Genomic DNA, 17,095 nt, shown 5'->3' with positions numbered 1-17,095 from the left:
CTACTGGGCATGTCAACAATACAAGGGTCTGACCACTCCTTACCTAGGCCATTTCTCAGAGTTGTGTTTACAGCAGGAAATTTTGAGAAATGAAACAGCATCTGCTGTAGTTTTGATGTTTACCCCTTCGAACTTCATGTTGAAATTTGATCCCCAATACTGGAGGTGGGTCCTAGTGGGAGGTATTTGGGGTCATGAGGGCAGATCTCTCATAAATGGCTTGGGGGCATTCTCAAGGTAATGAGTGAGTTCTTGCTCTTGTTCCTGTGGAACTTCCCTCACGAGCTGGTTGTTAAAAAGAGTGAGCTGGTTGTTAAAAAGAGCATGGCACCCGCCTCCCCACTTGCTTCCTCTCTGACCATATGATCTCTGCACATGCTGGCTCCCCTTTACCTCCCACCATGAATGGAAGCTTCCTGAGGCCCACCCCAGAAGCAGATGCTGGTACCAGCCTTCTTGTACAGGCTGAAGAACTGTGAGTCAGATAAACCTACTTTTTTAAAATAAATTACCCAGCCTTAGGTATTTATTTATAGGAACACAAATGGACTAAGACAACATCTTACCCCAGACTAAGAACAGGCTTGCTTCCACTCACAATAAAAGCAATGAATCCTCTAATTTCAGTGTTTCCCTACTGTAATGCAACCCATGGCATATTCAGGCACCCCATAGGCTCTCTCTGTCACTCTGATGGGACTTAGGGGAGTGGGTATGGGGAACCAACAGATACAAACCAACATGAAATTGTGGTTACTTCTTTTGCCATGAGTAATAAGTCCTTTGTCTCTGGCTCAGGAGTCTTATGTCTTCTACTAACATTGATAACATAGTAACAGGCTAGCTTATTGGCTTCTAAGTAGGGTAAATTCCCAGACCCTTCATAATTCTTGACACTGAGGTAAAGATAAACACATTTTTAGGGGCTATTAAAAGCACTAGACTTTCAATCCAGCAGAAAACCATTCACAACTAAATTTTTTTATTTAAGTAAACTCTAGCCTTCTTTAAAATATTGACTGATTGGTTCTTATAATCTGGAAAGCAAACTAAGCATATCTCTATCTAACCCCCAAACTCTAGTTTCAAATGTATTATCTGGGCATTGGTGTAGTCTAGTGATTTGCTTATAGAATTATAAGACCTGAGCTTGAATGTAAGCTCTGAGACTTACTTTCCTCAAACATACGATAAGGACAGTAATACCTGACTCTTGTAGTGTTGCTTCATGGATGAAGTGAGATAGTATATATGATACCTGGGGTCTCAGATATAGCAGACACCTTGCAAAATGTTGGTTTCCCTCTCTTTTCTCTCTTCCCATTCCTATCAGATACACAGTCTCATAATTGTTTTCTAGTTTTTCCATGTTTTATTTTGCATGTATTTTTACTCAAGCCACTGACATTCAGCAGAAAGTCTGCCCTTTAGATTCTTTAAAGGAGATCTAATCATTAACTGATTTCCATATTCCTCTCTTAAGATTTCAGCTACTTAAATCCTACCTTTTCATTTCTAGTCTGTGTTTCCATCATAGTCTTTTTAAAATGTGCTGCTTTCCATGTAATAAATGCCATCTGTAAGCACTTAACATTTTTAATACAAAGAGTGCTCACATTTACTATCCCAGGTGAGCCTCCCACAGCTCCCCATGTTCTGTATGGCGGCAGGAGCACAGTCTTCCCCTCTGAAGACCATCAGACTAAAATGCTGCAGCATCACTAATGGCCCTGCTGTCGGTAAGGGCAAAGCTGGAACATTAACCCTGGGGTCCTGCCTGCTCTGTCCACTCTTCCCTCTTCCTGTGCCTGTTTTCCTCACCTCTGGGCTTGTTTCTTCCAAGGTCTCCTTTTGACAATATTTTTGCAATGACTCTGTGTATTAGCCAGGGCTCTTTCCGTTTTTCCATTTCAAGTGACAGAAATTCCACTCAAAAAAGATTTATCAGCTCATGTGCCGAGCAGGATGAGGCAGTGAGTGATGCCAGGTGAAGCTGGGGTTGAGGGCTCAAAAGTGTCATTAGGGTTTTTTTTTCCTCCTCTCCACTTCTCAGCCCTGCTTCCTTCTGGTTTCTGGCCTCCTTCACTTCCTGCAGATGCATTTCCTTTTTGTGGTAGCAAGTGTGGCAGGCAACAGGTTCTATGCACATCTCCACTACTTGCTATTCAAGAGGAAAGAAAGTCATGTTTTTCATCTGTCTGTAGGAAATTCATGCCATATGGATTATGTGCCATTCATGGGACTAATCACTGGCCAAGCTCAGCATCACATACCTGTTTCTTCAATGGGAAGGTGGGGTTCTGATTTGAATGGAGAAAGCTTGCCTCAGAGGAAAACAGTTGAAGAAGGGACCACCTGACCAGAGAAATGCAAAGCAAAGCAAAAGCTCACCATTGTGTCAACCAAACCTTGCACTCTAGACAGTAGCAAGTAATTCAAATTTAAATATTATAAAAACTGATAATTTTTTTTCTGAATTTTTGCATGAGTTTTACTCTTCACAGTAAAGCTTATTCACTGAATTTCATGAGATTTAATTTAATGTCTGTGACAGCCTTTTCAGACAAACAAATTAAAATGCAGGAGAAAAAATGCTTGTCAGACCACACATCCTCATTTGGAGCTCAGAAAATGTAATCCTCATAGGTAAGAACAGCAGAGTCTACGGGCAGGTGTAGTGTCTGTCGTGCCTCACCTGCCCACCTCCAGTGCTTCATTTCTTGGCGAGGAAGTCAGCCTGCTTGAGCACCCATTGAATATATATTTAATGGTGCGACATTTATGTGATGCCAAGGAGACTTTGAAATGACTAAATTTAAAATAGATCTTTCTACCTAAACCAAGAGAGAGAAAGCAAAAGGAAATGAAAGACACTCTGTGAGTTGAGAAGACACATTGCAAAAGCGCTAAAACCAAATATGCCTGCAGGTTTCCAAAGCAGGCTTTTATTATTTTACTTTCTCTCTTTGTCTGTCTCTTTCTTCCTCTCTACCCCAGATGTACCAGGCAAATAAGTAAACAATAACAGTAATGATGATTCTGATGATGATATTATTACTAAGGATAACAACCCTTTATGGAACACTCATTACGTATCAAACACTTTGCCAACCTTTTTATATCAATGATCTACTTTAATCCTCACCACCAGGGAGTGACTTTTATTTGTATATTATAGGGGGAGGCTGAAGTTTAGGGACATTCACTAACTTTTCCAAGTGTGTTCAGTTGATAATACTGCCACTGGCTTCCTATTGCTGCTGCATCATGTGATCATGAATCTTATGGCTTAGAAAACACACATTTATTATCTTACGTTCAGAGGCCGGAAGTCCAAAATGGATTTCACTGGGCTAACATTAAGAGGTTAGCTATGTCCATTTCTGGAGGTGCTGGGAAGAATCCATTTCCTTACCTTTTCTAGCTTCAAGAAGATGCCCCATTCGTTGGCTTGTGGCCTCCTTCCACTCCTTCCATCATTAAAGCCAGCAATGTCAGGCTGAGTCCTTTTCACACTGCCTTCTCTCTGCTTCTCCATCTTCTGTCTTCATCTTCTGCCCAAGCTTATTTCTCCACCTTCCACTTCTGTCACAGTGCAATCCTTGTGATTGCGCTGGGGCTACTGGGATAACCCAGCATAATCTTTTTATTTTAAGGTCAGCTGATTAGTAACCTTAATTTCATCTGCACCATTAATGTTCTCTGCCCCATAGCCTAACTTGCCCAAAGGTTTCCAGGATTAGGACATGGACATCTGTACTGGGCCATTATTCTGCCTACCACAAAACTGTCCTGGTTACCCTACTCCTTCCCTTTCTAGTTTCTGTCTAGTTCCTGGTCCTTGGACTTGGCATTTGAACCCCTAACCCCAGCTTGGCCACTTAGTACTCTCTAAAGATGCTGGCTACACATGCAGCTCTGGCTCTTTAGGCTCCTGGTACTTGTGCTTCAGTTAAGATGGCTACATCCCAGACACTCATACACATATTCACAGATACACACAGACTTCCTGTAGGGAAACTTGGAACATCAAGAGCTTCTCTGAGTCTTCACTTGTTACACATTTGTTGAACCCCAACTGTATGTCAGAGATAAAAGATAGCTCTTGCCATCAAGATGCTCACAAAGGGAAGACACATAGGTAAACCAGTGATCACAGGACTTTGTGAGGATGCTGTGGGAGCAGAGAGGAGTGTATGTGTGTGCTGTTGGTGGAGGGATATGTTAGAAAATGATTCAAATGGAAGTTGATGCCTCAGTGGAGTCCTAAGGCATGAATAGGATTTATTCAGGCAGAGAAAAATGGGAACACACTCTAGGCAGAGGGAATAGCACATGCATAAACATGAAGGACAAGAGGGTACACAGCATTTGGAGAATGTGACTTGTCTGGTATGGATGGGACATAGAGTCCAACTGGAGAAGGGAACAACAAAGGCATAATGAAAAAGCAGGTTTACTATTTAGGGCAAAGGCTGGAGCAGAGTATTAAAAGACCCCAAAATACAGTGGCCCAAATAAGATAGCTTTTTATTTCCCTCTCATGCAGCCATTCAGCAGGCCTAAGTTGGCAGGTAGCTTTGCTGTATGATGATGTTCAGGAGCCATGTTGTTCCTCTACCTTTGCAGGTAGGGATGGGCCATGGCCATTTGTGTTCCAGCTTAAGGGCATAGAAAGTGAAGAAGTCTGGGGCAAGCAATTTTCTTCCAAGCAAGTAAGGTGCAAACTTCATCATGTAAGGCCACACTTTACCTTATGGGAAATGCAGTTGTTAGCTGGACAATGCCAGGAGAGAATCAAGAGAGGACTAGATATGGGGCCAACAAAGAGTCTGCCCCAGCATGAGAGGAAGGCAGGGCTGGATTAGGAGGACAATCAATGGCCATGTAACAGAATCTAACTTTTTCCTGAATCTGTCTCTTAATGGGACAGCATCATTAAGTGGTGACAGACTTAATTTCAAACATGCATATTCTAGCAAACAAGCAGGGACTGTATATGCGACAAAGGGCAAGACTAAGAAGCAGGAAATCCACCTAAGAAACATTTTGCAGTCACGCAGCCTCTGGAAAAGAAATGATAGAAAGGAGTAGATAAGATTGAGAACTATTTCGGGAATCTACAGGACTTGATGATTGACTTAGTATGGGGATTAGGGTAGACAGAAGAAATATGGGTGATTCTAAAATTTCTGAGCAAAAGAGTGAATGGAGGTGGCATTCACCAAGATATCAAATATAAGTGGAGAAATAAGTTTGGGCAGAGGAGAAATAAAATGAGGCAATTAGATTTACTCTTTGGAGCTCAAGAGAATCGTCTGCCCTGAGGATACAGATGTGACAGTGCCCGGCATGTGAGTTGTCATTGGAAAGCTAAGAGCGAATATTTCCTAAAGAGAGAGGACCAAGTGATCAAAGGCCCAGAGATGGAACTCTGTGGAACAGACATATGGAAGGCAGTGGTATGGGGGAGAAGCACTCCATGCAAAAAACTAAGAATGTGCTTTGGAGCAAGAGGGGGAAAACCAGGAGACAGCAATTTGTGGAAGCAAATGTAAGAGAGGGTTTTAAAAATGAGGATGTGCTCAATTGTTAAATGCCAAATAAGTCAAGCAAAATAAGAACGGAAAACCCATCCATCATTCGGCAATAGGAGCTCATTGGTCAGCTTGGCATGAGGAGTGTTGGGCAGAATGGGGAGAATTGAAGATTAGAATGGGAGAAGTGTGGAGGGAAGGGTTGGAGAAAAATGAGAGCAGGGAGTAATTACTGAAGAAAAGTACTTTGGAAGAGGGAGAGAATGAAAGTCTAAGCCCAAGGGAGGAAATCAATTCAACAACAGGACACGGACCCAGAGCCATAAACAGAGCAGCACTTCTGCCTTCAGTTGAGAGACTTAGAGAAAATACCAAGAAGGGGTCAAACACCAGCATAAAATTGGAAGACAGTAAACCAGGGGCAGTGATGCCCATCGATGATCTAAGGGTTTACTTTGGTTGGAGAAGTCAGGACTAGATGCAGAACATAAACCAAACCTAAAGGGTTAGTACGTTTCCTGGGATTGACAAATTTAAGCGCAAGCGAAGATTACAATATGAGTTGAGCCGGAGTATTAATTAATGTAATGAATTCCCTTCAGGTACAACCAGAATTATCTTAATAGCCATAAAAAGATACATTGGAATGATGTCAATTGGTTTCCTTTCTTTCCTCCTTTTATCTCCCAAGTGTTTTCCCCCAAAGTGGATTCTGCACTAAATCATGTTAATGATGAGCCCTCTCTGACTTGCGTTTGTTCCTCTGCTGGTGGCCCTCTTATCTGATTTTTTAACTCACAGAATTCCATATAGTTGTCTACAGCATTTCCCTGGAGAGCTTGTAGGCATCTACATTCTAATTTCACTTTAGCAACTTCACTGTGTCTTTTGTATTACATCAATAGCCTGTTCATTTCAGACTTTGTCTCTTGGTATCAAGTTGGTTAACATATGATTTTGAAAATGTAAATATGCATACCTGCAACAAAATGCATCAGTTTGAAAGAAGAAAGAAGCAGGTTGTGTTTGCCTAAAAGCTACAAAACCAGGCAATATACCAAGCACTGAATCTGACTTGGTTCCTGTACAAATCGGACTTGTTTCCTGCACACCCAAAAGACGCACAGGATGAGAATTTCCTAGTGCAGTGTTTGCTTCATCACAGGTACTCAAATGCTGATTTTCTCTCTTCCTTCACACTCCCTCACAGACCTCACTATCAAGTAAGGGAGACAGGCATAATTAAATACGTATACAAGAAAAGGAAGGGGACTTTAGAGATAATGGAACTTCATTTGTGGAAGAAGAGAGACATGGAAAAGCAATATAGCCTTGAGGAAGAATGAATAGAAACAAGTTCACACTACAATATTTGCCAAGATTCTAGTAATAACTACACTTAGATTTTGGTAAATCACTTTTACAAAAGTTGCTTTGTCTCGAGAGGGAACTGAGGCTGACAGATTTCACAACATGGGCTATGTTCTTTTCTGCACATTTGCTCTAACCTTTGTACTCTCCATTTTGCTGTTAACTCATCCAGTGAAGTTTTTATTTCAGACATCATATTTTTCAGTTCTAGAATTTTTATTTGATTCTTTTGACCTTTTCTATTTCTCTGCCTAGACTTTCTATCTTGTCGTTCATTGCTAACATATTTTTTTCACCACTGAGCATAATTATAAATAACTGCTTCATAACATTTGTCTGCTGATTACAATATATAAATAATTTCAGGGTTGGTCTCAGTTGATATTTCTTCTCTCGTGAAAATATGTTCCATCTTTTTGTTCACTTGTAACTTAGATAATTTTCCATTGTATCCTGGACGTTATGAATATAAAGTAATGGAGATTCTATGTTCCATTATTTAGCCTCAATTAGGAAAAAAAAAAATTTAACTGCAAACTGTTTATTTCGGGTGGTTACTTTTGACTCGACTAAAATATTTTGTGATCATTTGAGCTTTTAGTCTACACTCTGCATGTGTGGCTTAGGGGTCAGCCAGAGCTGAGAGCAGACAAGTTGGAAATCCTCCCTCAGACTCTTTCCCTTCCTGCATTCCCTTTCTCTTCCCAGCAGCCATGGTGGCCCTGGATTCAGCTTTCCCTTCCACAGGCCAGAGAGATTGTGATATTTTTCATATTTTTCCACCAATGCCCTGCCACCCTGCAGGCCGCTCTGACTACACTTGGGTGTAAGTGAAAAGCTGTCCCTATAACTTCCCTCCTCTGAGCATGGACCACCCCACTCCTGAGTCTGCCTGCTCTTCTCACTCTCAAATGTCTTCAAGATGCTGCTTGTATTATGTCCAAAGCTTACAATTTGTATTTCCACGAGGCTCAGTCTGGTAGGATCTTACTCTGTCCTTACCAGCAGCAGAAGTAATCTGTCTTTGCTGATCAAAGATGGATTTGAGCTCTGGATCTGAACCAACAAACACACAGTGACCTATGAATTTTTTGGACAGGAACATTGAAGATGGCATGAGCTATCCAGTACAGATACATATCCATATGCATATGCATTTTTATATATTTTTATGAAATGCATTACATGTCTTAAAAAAGCCATTTATGTAGTGTGTAGGTGTAAGTATATGAAAGAATTAGAAAGGAATGTATGCCTCCTCTCATTTTGTTGTTTAGTATTCCTTAAGAAGAAGCAATATTGAATAAAATATTAACTAATTATCCGAGATTATCAGTCTGATATTGCAGTATGTGGGGAAAGGGTTTGGGTAGAAGGAGAACTTGGGCTCCAGCAGGGGCTCTGGATTCAATATGCAGGTCCTTATCCTTAGGACTCAGCAGATACTATGACCATTGTACTTTTCTATAATCACAGCCATACCCTTAGATGTAAGCAGAATGAGCAAAGCTCTTTGCCATTGCACTAAAAAAAATCTAGGTAATTCCAATAACCCTGCCTTTGGAAAAGCAAGCAACTCTAAAGATATCTTTTACTGCAACATTTAAATTGCAGAATATTGGACAGAATCTAAATTTCCAATAATACAACAATAGGGAATTGGGTAAATAAATAACAAAATCATACAATAAAATATTTTTCAGTTATAAAAATGATGCTGTAGAAGGGCACGCCATAACCTGGAGAGGGATTAAAGCATATTGTTAAGTGAAACAGCAAGTTATAAAATATGTACACTTGATTAAGTTCTTGCTGGGATATATCCACTTATCATCTCTTCCCTTAGTCTGCCATTAATCGTTTGCCTATTCAAGGAGAGATACTAAACTGCTAGAACTGGTTATCTCAATATAGAAAGATGATGGGTCGTTTTAGGTTTTATTTTTCTTTTGCTTATTTTTAACTCTGTAGTATTTGTCTATGTTGGACATCTCTTACTTTTAAAATAAGAAAGATGTTATGTATTATCATGAGAGAAAGCGAAGGTAAAAACTAGCACGTGCTGCCATGCTAGGGAGAGTGTGTCTGTGAGATGGCAGAGAGAGCATTCATTCAGCACTGGGATAATGGCTCAAGCCTCTGTCACACAAACTCTGGTGAGAACTCTAGCTTTTTTTCTTTTCCTTTCTGTTTTTTTTTTTGTTTTTGTTTTTGTTTTTGTTTTTGTTTTTTTTTGATGGAGTCTTGCACTGTCACCTGGGCTGGAGTGCAATAGCATGATCGTGGCTCACTGCAACCTCTGACTCCTGGATTCAAGCAATTCTTCTGCCTCAGCCTCTTCAGTAGCTGGGATTATAGGTGCCTGCCACCATGTCTGGCTAACTTTTTGTATTTTTAGTAGAGATGGGGTTTCACTATGTGGCCAGGCTGGTCTCAAACTCCTGACCTCGTGATCCACCCGCCTTGGCCTCCCAAAGTGCTGGGATTACAAGTGTGAGCCACTGCACCCGGCTCAAACTCTAGTTTTCAACACTTCTAAACTCCAGTAATTCAAGTCTTGGTTCTGGATTGAGGACTAGTTCTTTTGATTATGAGGTGTCTCTAAATGGCTTCTACCTGTAATTTGAAAGCAGAACATACCTATGTTGACCCCTCACCTTGGGGCCCACCTTCCTAAAACCACATAGTTATGGTGTAAAAAGCTTTTTGCTTTTGTGAGAAGTTGGACCCCAGATGATATACCAGGAAACATCTATCACTTTTATGACTGATGACGACTGTTTTGCAAAACATATACACATATGCATGTGGCAAACTTATACTCTAGAATGCATATACGAGCTAATTGACAGACATCATTTATTAGTGTGCTTAGTAGTGTTTTTTTTCTTGACACTTGGAATAATTTTCCCAATTATATTACATGCCCCTGGCCCCTGGCATATATAATATAAAAATAAATGTATACTTTCACATATTATAACTTATATTTAGGTAAAACTAATAATTGAGATTTTATTATTTTGAGAAATAATTTTTATGTTTATGGCTTTATTCCTTAATGTTAAAAACAATATATTCAAAATTACTTTAAAGTCGGTTTTCAAGTCTTTTCATTTATATATCTATTTCAGTTATTCACTGTATCAGTCAGGATACTGGCAAAAATCAAAATTTAACTAATCTAGTTCAATGAAAGAGTTTAATGAATGGATGATTTATTGAGATGCAGGTGGGGTTGAAGGAACCAAAAGGATGTGAAGACATCTAGGAACTAGCAACGTAGGAAGCTGTTAACAGGCTTAGACCCCGTAGGGGAGCCATAAATGGCTTTCCTCTACCGTCCTAGGTTCTTTGGCTAGGCTATGAATTACATTGATATAAGGCCAATTAACAGGAGAAAAAAACCATTTTAATTGTGTACATATGCCTGGAGTTTCACAAAATATGAGACTGAAAGATGGGTCAGATGATTGACGTCTGTGTAGCCTCCTGAGCTACAGAAGGAATAGGGATGTGGGGCTTCTGGGGCTTAGCAGCACACAGGGCAGGGGAGGGTGAGGAAGGAAATGTGTGGTGGTAGAGGGTGTCTTGTTCTGCAGACGAAACCTCTCTCGGGTAATAAGAGTCGTCTCTGAGCAGCCCTCAGAGGAAGCGATGACAGTCTGTCTGAGCATGGTGTCAACCTCAGGTCTCTCCTGTGTTCCCCAGGGAGGGAGGTCATGACAACTGAACTCCTTCCGAAGGAAGTTCAGAGAAAGCCCTTCCCTATACTTGCTGTTCCCCAAGTGCCCCCAGTGGGAACTAACCAGCACACCAAGCAGCACATTTCAGGGTGATGTTTCCTGAACTCCTTCAACCTAAAGGGAAAGGAGGAGGAAATAATATTCCTGGAACTCAGGGAGAGGTGGGGCTGTGGAGGCAGGGCCACCCGTGGAAGCTGTAGCTGTGGAGGGCACAGCCATGCCAGAGCAACATGGAGGAGAGGAAATGGGAAGAGAAACCTCATGTGTCTCTCCTTCCACCTTCCAACCTCCAATGGCCTGTAGTCAGTGCAAAGCCACCCAGCAGGAGAGCTGAATAAGGAGCCCCAAGGGTCGGGACAGAAGTGGGCAGAGGAAGGTGGAGAGCAGAGAATGAATGGTGAGAGGAAAAATGAAAATAATCAGTTTATTCACTCAACAAATATTTTAAAAAGGATTGCTATGTTCCAGACACTGGGCTAAGTATACTTGACTCGACAGGCTTTGTTTGGGATTTGTAAGTAGATCTGTTGGGCACAGCCTTAGAGGCAGATTCTTTCTTCTTGAATATTATTTCTATTTACAGCATTTCAATAGGAATAGCTCTGTGCGGATTAGATTGCCAATGAAGTTCACTACTTTTTGCTTCTGCTTGCTGTTCTACATAATGGCACATTGTGAAAAGCCGTAAGTATAGAGCAGGCACGACTTCTTATAATTAAGTGTACGGGTAAAAGCACAGTTTAATTTGGAATTTTGCATAGGGGAGTTTTCTAGGCTTTTTGTCGGCTTTAAAGAAAAAGCACAAATAAGGAAGCAGAATACAGGAGAAGAGACAGGAGTCATGAACAAAAGCAAATAACTTAATGAGCTATTCAAAGGCAAATTCACAAACTGCGCTTCTCGAAGCCTTAATAAGAAGGATAGAGGCTATAGAATCAGGTGAGGAGTTCATATTATTACTGAGAATGTGGTGTCTGGAGAAAGGCAATGGAGTATCATCAAAGAAGCAGCATTCTGCTAAAAAAAAAAATTCTATATCAGAAATCATAGAACATGGTTCTTAGTTCAGAGCTTCATAACTCCGTCTGTGGAGTGGACAATGAGTGTGTAGTTCCCTATTCTACCCTCTGGCAACTTTGAAGGCCTTTCCTTTTCTTTTTAAGTACTGCCCCATCCTCTCCTGTCATAGAAGGCAAGCAGAAGGATTTCAAACAGTACAAGTGTATCTTATAGCACACGCTAGATTAGTTCCTTTACTACTTTATATAAACTAATATTTCTTAATGAATGGATAAGGCTTGAGAATTGGAGCATCTGCCTCTGCTTGAGGTCCTGCTGCTGTGGAAACTGTGGACAAGTCACTTAACTCCTCGTTTCTCTTGATTCATTCAGTCACTCAATTACCTCATCTGTGAAGTGAGGGTAGTGTCTAGGGATCAACTGGAACACAGAGGGGGCTTTAGGAAGCCAAGAATCACATTAACTTGTATAGAAAATAGTCTGTGTAGTCAGGGCACAGTGGCTCAAGCCTGCAATCCTAGCACTTTGAGAGGTTGAAGCGGGTGGATCACCTGATGTCAGGAATTCGAGACCAGGCTGGCCAACATGGTGAAATCGCATCTCTACTAAAAATACAAAAATTAACTGAGCATGGTGGCAGGTGCCTATAATCCCAGCTACTCGGGAGGCTGAGGCAGGAGAATCGCTTGAACACAGGAGGCGGGGGTTGCAGTGAGCCGAGACTGTGCCAGTTCACTCCAGCCTGGGAGATAGAGTGAAATTCCATCTCCTCTCAACAAAAAAAAAAAAAAAAAAAAAAAAAGAAAAAAAAAGAAAAGAAAAAAGAAAAGAAAAGAAAAGAAAAGAAAAGAAAAGAAAAGAAAAGAAAATGGTCTCTCTGTGTATCTGCATGTTGATGTGGATCAGCACATTTCACCAGATTCTCCAAGACATTTGTGGCCCCTAAAAAGAATTATACAACTCAAAACCAAAATAGATTAGGCAAATCCTATTTTAAACTAAAAAATTCTACAACTTTTGGTTTAGATTACAATTTTAGAACTGCCTCCCTCAAGTCCTTTTCTTGAACATCAATTGATAGTGCCTTTGCCAACTCTAGGTTTAAGTTCCCATCCTCTTCCCAGTTTTAATGATCTATAAACAAATAAAGCAGTGTCTTAACAAGGAGATGTCATCAACTATATTCGAAGCATTCTAATTTAGAAGACCATTTCTTATGGTTTAATAAATATGCCCTATTTTATCTGTTTTAAAAAAATCACGGTTTAATATTTGGTTTTTTATAACATGCGAGGAACTACATACAGCTTGAGATAGTTAATACAGTTTCAGACCAGGAGACGATCTTGCAGTAGTATTGGCCAAAAGACCTTTCTGAGATGATGGAAATGTTCCATGACTCTCTGCTGTCCAATATGGTGGCCATTAGCCACAGCTGGCCATTGGGCACTTAAAATGTGGCTAGTTCAACTGAAGAATTAAATTTCTTATTTTATTTAATGTTAATTTATTTAAAATTAAATAGTCACAGGTGGCAAGTGACTATCACATTGGACAACACAGAAAATGTCCCACATGATCCATATTAGGCACAGGAAATCCCACAACACCTTCTAAAGCAGGCCTTCTCAACAGTGATGCTATTGACATTTTAGGCCAGATAATTCTTTGTTGAGCGGGGGGTATAGTCCTGTGCATTGTAGGCTATTTAGGGGCATTCGAACCTTTACCTACTAGATATCAGTAGCACTTTGGACCCCTATGCCCACCCCACCAGTTGTGACAATGTTTGCAGACATTTCCAAATGTCTCCTGCAGGGCATAGGTGCCCCAAGTTGAGAGTAAGTTGTCCTTGAGCTTTTTCTTGAAATTACTCAGGGATGAGGCACCCTGCCAGATAGACCACTTTTATGTTGGGTTCTTGACATTATTAAGAGGTTATTTCATACATCTTGCTGCTCATCATTTCTTCTCCTTGCTAGTCTTTATACTTGGCAATTGTGGTAAGCTGCTGAGGAGGAAGGTGAAAATAAACAAGCTAGTTGAAACGTGTCAGTATCAACATGAAACACATCTATAGTGGTTAAGAGTGTGAGCACTGAAACTACAGAGAACGGGTTCAGCTTCTGGCTCTGTCAAGAACTAGCTGTGTGATCATCTGCAAGTTAATTCAGTTCTCTGTTTCTCAGTTTTCCTATTTGTAAAATAGAAATGGTATAACCAGAGTTGTTTTAGGATTGAATGCAATGATGCCTATAAAATGCTTGGCTATTATTATTAGCAAAACTAATAACAGCAGCACCCTACTTTCTTGTTGTCCTAATTGTTGTTAAATATGGTATCTCATGTGACCTTCCCAATGAATTTTTTGTTTTTATTTTTTTGAGACAAGGTCTCACTCTGTTCCCGGGGCTGGAGTGCAGTGGCTTGATCACAACTCACAGCAGCCTTGACCTCCTGGGCTCAGGCGATCTTCCCACTTCAGCCTCCCAAATAGGTGGGACTACAAGTGCATGTCTTCATGCCCGGCTAATTTTTTGTATTCTTTTTTGTAGAGATGGGATTTCACCAGGTTGCCCAGGCCGATCTCAAGCTCCTGGGCTTGAGCGATCTGCCTGCCTTGATGTTCCAAAGTGCTGGGATTTACAGGAGTGAGCCACTGTGCCTGGCCCTCATAATTTTGTAGATATTGTTATTCACATTTGATGAGTGAAAAATGTTGATGTTCATACCACTTAAGTGATGTGGTCAAGGGCCAGCCTGGTGGGTGAGAATGTCAGTTCACCCAGTTTCAATTTGAGTGCTCTTTCTGCCAGACAGAAAGACCTCTGCACTATCTCGTGATCTTACCTTCTGGGTCTGTGATGTTCAGTCTGAGTGGTCCAGGTAGGGGGAGCCTATGTATTATAGGAAGAGCCCAGGGTGCAAAGGGCCTAGAAGCCACCTACCAAGATCTCAGCCTGAAACACTAAAGCCAGGGGATCTCAGAAGCCTGTGGAAAGCTGCTGTGAAGCTCCCTCTGCACTGGGGGCTGGATAAAGCCACCAATGCAGGATAAAGGCCTCTGATAGGTGCCTCAATGGGGCTGGCACATGAGTCCTCCTGGGAATGGCATTCTGGGAATTGTAGTTTCTGCTTTGCTTCTGAAGTGCAGAGGAGACCTAGACAGGGCTGGTGGTAATGCTGAGTTGGCACCTGAAAACCCAGCACACGTCCAAGAGAGTCATTCCATCACCAGCAGATTAGAGGAGGCAGAGTGGTGTGTGGGAAAGACCTTGGGTCCAAGTGCCTCCTGTGGCACCTACGCGCCCATTGGGCAAGTCACTTCACCCCTCAGGCACTTTGCCTATTAGGATCAAGTAATATAAGACACTGACTGATTCTCACATCGTCTGTAACGCAGCGAGCACTCAGTTAAGGTTGTTCTTGCACCTCCAGCTACAGACAAGTGTATTCTGAGGGCTATTTGTCCAGAGAGCTCTTGAATATTTTGATACCAATGCTCTTTGAACAGAGATTGCCAGTTGCCCCCATCCCACTCTTCTTTCCTCCATAGCAATAGGCCCTATGGCAGTTCAGAGGAAGACCACATTCTGGCCTCTTTTGAAGCTTGGTGCAGCCACATCCTCACCTGTGTCTGTAGCCAGAGGTGATGCATGCAATGTCCAGGCTTGCCTTTGAAAGGAAATGAATTTGTGCTGCCTCCCCTCTCCCTCTTTCTGCTTGCTGGGATGGGCTGTACTGATGAGAGCAGGGCAGCTAAGCATCAAGCCAGAAGGAATTGGGCTCCTTGTCCCTCTGGGATTGCCAGAGCAGCCAGGACAGCTTGAGCTCAGACTACCAGGTAAGTGAAAAACAAACTTATCTTGTTGCAACTCCTGAGGTCTCTTTGTGATAACAGCTTGGCCTGTATTCTAACCATATATCATCGGATTCAAAAACTCCTACATAATTTCTCAATTATTATATTAAGGCAGCTTTCTGTAGGGGTGTGAAAGCTTGCTTGAGACAGATTTCAAGCCAGAATGGCCAGTATCTCACTTAGCCAGCTAATTTTATTTTGAAAGACAGAGCCTGAAAATATTGGATGAGCAAAACCAGTGTCAAAGTTAGGGAGAAGCATAAACGTCAGGCATGGACTCTGAAGGGAGCTGAGATTCCCCCAGGGGAAGCAGGCAGCCCTCTAACGCTGCAAGGTACGCTGCTACCGGTGACAGGAAGGGTGATGAGAAATGCTTCAGATGTTTAAGTGACATCTGAAGCCAGTGACATTTCCTGGCTTCCATGGGCACTGCTACTATTGAAAACAAACACATTTGATGGATGGAGCAATGCTACCCGCAGCTGATGCCTGGGCGATCTGTGTTTATCAGAGCTGCACGCATGCTTCTACCAATAATCATAATTTAAAGATTCAAAGTGATAAAAGCATCATACTGAAATATCTGCCTGCCTTCACTGCAGGGCTGGCGTCACAGACACAAAGAAATGGAAGGTATCGCCACAGTTGTGGGGATGTCGCCATACACGTTTATGGTGGCATTTACTACATCATAACCTCCTCAGTAGTATTGATGTCCTTTCTCTAGACCATGAGTCCTCTGTGAATTACTTGCCTTTGCACTTTCTCCTCCTAGAATGATCAATAAATATCTAAATGAATATGAGTCTAGTTCAACCTTCTCACTTTGCAGTCATTTGTTCAAAGTCACAATTAATTAATTGCAGAAAAAAATCTGCTTTTTCTCTGGTAAACCGAGAATAACGTTTTTCTCCAGGCTTAGATGACTTGGGCAAATCTCTTGTTAGGATTCCTATAACCCAGACCCACATAAACACAGAAAACCACATACCTATATACACAGACATGCACTTAGATACACACAAACACCCAAGCACATGAGCAAAAACAAAACCACACAGGCTTTTACACAAAACACACACACATAATCACATGGGTTATACATGTGAATTTCAGTTAAAAAATGAGCAATTTTTTCATATACATAAGCCCTAAATAGGCATGCATAAATACACATGGACATACTTATACTAAAAGAATGATTTGCTGAGATAATTTACCTGAAATTCAAATTAAATTGTGCACCCTGTATTTTTATTTGCCAAACTGGCAACTGTAACACAGACACACATTTAGATTCACATGCACAGACCCATGCAGAAACACACAAGCGCATACATCCAACTATACACACAAACACATACACACCCAAGACCTAGTTTCTTTTAACAGATCCTGACAAGACCAAACTGGCCATTAGAATAGTAGTTCTAGCTTTCCCCTGGAGAGCTGGGGAGATGCCAGGGTGGGAGGGAGTGATGAAGGGAATGGTGTGGCTTGGAAAGGAGGCAGGAGGATGAATCTCTGCTCACAGCGGTCCTGTGTGGTGGGGCAAAGGG

The 17,095-nt window shown here is 41.5% G+C and overlaps 1 long non-coding RNA gene across 2 annotated transcripts in view; it reads left to right on the top strand.

The window, feature by feature from the left end:
* LOC123572351 (uncharacterized) overlaps positions 1-17,095 on the top strand; it is a 48,982-nt gene extending 31,887 nt beyond the window's left edge. For both annotated transcript variants that reach the window (XR_006696880.3, XR_010585702.2), the window contains one exon: positions 1-17,095. This exon is cut by the window's left edge. This is a non-coding gene — a long non-coding RNA (uncharacterized lncRNA).

The sequence above is a fragment of the Macaca fascicularis genome, chromosome 3 (assembly GCF_037993035.2).
Source record: "Macaca fascicularis isolate 582-1 chromosome 3, T2T-MFA8v1.1".
NCBI classification, from domain to species: Eukaryota; Metazoa; Chordata; class Mammalia; order Primates; family Cercopithecidae; genus Macaca; species Macaca fascicularis.
The sequence above is the reverse complement of the archived record's forward strand: the minus strand, read 5'-3'. Positions and strand labels throughout refer to the sequence as shown.